Source organism: Rana temporaria, chromosome 2 (genome assembly GCF_905171775.1).
Source record: "Rana temporaria chromosome 2, aRanTem1.1, whole genome shotgun sequence".
Classification (NCBI taxonomy): Eukaryota; Metazoa; Chordata; class Amphibia; order Anura; family Ranidae; genus Rana; species Rana temporaria.
The window spans coordinates 100,469,446-100,471,735 of NC_053490.1; the positions used below are offsets into that span (position 1 = coordinate 100,469,446).

Consider the following 2,290-nt stretch of genomic DNA (forward strand, 5'->3'; position numbering starts at 1 on the left):
ATATGAGACAGTGAGGCACCGACAACTTTTCTGCCTTTTAGATTCAAATAAATAGACTTTGAAGCAGAACTGACTATCTCTTATTTATCTCTATGGGTGAGTGGTAATGTCATTCAGACACATTTTGGTTAACAGGAGCATCAACATTCCTGGGAGTTTACTGACCCTTGATTTCTGTGCTTGCATTAACTGCCAGTGTGTTTGAATGATAGCTCTATTCATTCAAAGATAATTATGTCAGCTTCACATACCATTTATCTGCTGAAAAAGGACAGAGCAGTAACCTACATTATCTCAGAATAACAGGACCCCAGAGCATTTGAATACTTTTATGTCCCTGTCTTTTAATTTAATTCAGTTCATTTATTAATCAAACATACAGGCTGGAATATGTGGTCAAATGACCAAATAAACGTAAAGTATCATGTACGGCTGAAGCTGGTCAGAAATGAGATAATCCTTGTGAGGCTGGGTTCACACGTATGCAAATTGGATTTTGGTTTCCCTGCACCCAATTCGCATAGAGCCGGTTCACACATCTCCGGAGTGGCTCCGGTGCGAATCGCACAGAAGCCCTGTGAGTCTTTTGGCCCTTTCAGGTCCGAATTCAGCCAAAAATTCGGGATGAAATTGGACTTGAAGCAGTGAACGAGGAAGCACCAGACTCCTGCTGTGAGCCGCTGTGTGTTCTAGTGTGAACCCAGCCTTATGCCGCGTACACACGATGGGAATTTCCGACAACAAAACCGTGATTTTTTTCCGACGGAATGTTGGCTCAAACTTGTGTTGCATACACGCGGTCACACAAATGTTGTCTGAAATTCCGAACGTCAAGAACGTGGTGACGTACAACACTACGACAAGCCGAGAAAAATTAAGTTCAATGATTCCGAGCATGTGTAGGATTTTTGTGTGTCGGAATTGCATACAGACGATCGGAATTTCCGACAAGAACTTTTGTTGTCGGAAAATTTGAGAAACAGCGCTCAAATTTTTGTTGTCGGAAATTCCGACAGCAAATGTCCGATGGAGCCTACACACGGTCGGAATTTCTGCCAAAAAGCTCACATCGAACATTTGTTGTCGGAATTTCCGATCGTGTGTACGCAGCATAAGAGTTCCCAATTTCCATTAGATTAGGATTAGGTAACATTCTCGTGTCTACGGGCATCAAAAGACATGAGGTGTGGCTGGAAAATAGTGATCAGTTGTGTATGAAATCCTTGTCTAAGTTGTTTAGTTTAGACTTTCTTTATCTAAGTGGCAACACTTAATGCTCTGCAGTGAATTCTCTACAGAATTGTCATTCTGTATACCCTTTATCGCTGTTAGGACTACAGGGATGTTTAATTGCCTGCAACAAGGAGGACATACTGTATCAAGCTCTACTCAAGGCATTGTGATTGACAGCATAGCGTTATCCACATCGTCTGGAGAAAAGATTTTGTATGCACAGTGCCTGGAGAAAGGCACCACTGGATATCTTCTAATGACTCCAATGTCCTTCGGCTCCTGGATGATGCATACATGCTAATTGGAAGAAGGTTTTCAAATCTTTGGATGAAAAGGGGCAGAGAAAAGCTGTAAGCATAAAAAACAAAGACCCCAAATAAAGATTTTACCCAAGGTCTTCTTTTATGGTCTTTGGCCATAGATTTTTATCTGTGGCTACCTTGCCAGTCTGTCACAGATGTGATACTATGTACTGCACAAAACAGGTGTGATTAAATCCAGGGATTGGATTAAAATGTGAACAATAGAAGGTTAAACTTGTTGTAAAGGTTTAGTGTAGAACCTATTGTTCTTATATACCTGTTTGTATGGTGGACAGGTGATTGGTAAGAACGGCTCTTATGTTTAAATTGCAGGTTTGGTCAGATTTTGAGGAGTTTCTTGTTTGTCAGACTGAAAAAGGTATGTGGAAAGAAGTTAGATCAATGAATAGGAGGAAACGCTTCTCGGCCTTTTGGCTAAGATCAAGTGTAGTATCTGTTCTTATCAGTTGCCAATAGGTGGTGCTAAGCTGACTGTCCCCGGTACCCTGTGAGAGGGGGAAAGGGATGGCAGTCGGCGGACGCTAAGCCTGTTGGCGTGGAGGTGAAAGCCTTCTGATCGGGACAGAGAGGCATGAGGTCGAAGCCAAGAGGCCGGGTCCCTGGCCTTTGGCCTGAATTTAGTGGTATCTGCCCCAGTCAGTTGTTCTGGAGGGAACCCTTGCTCCTCTCTTTACCGGGAGGAGAGGGTAGTACTTCCAGAATGTGATTAGGTGGGAGAGATAGGGGTTGTGGGT

The 2,290-nt window shown here is 43.0% G+C and overlaps 1 pseudogene; it reads left to right on the plus strand.

Annotated features, from left to right (window-relative positions):
* Nucleotides 1-1,950: 1,950 nt before the first annotated feature.
* Nucleotides 1,951-2,081, plus strand: LOC120929956 (annotated as a pseudogene).
* The last annotated feature ends 209 nt before the right edge of the window (nt 2,082-2,290 follow it).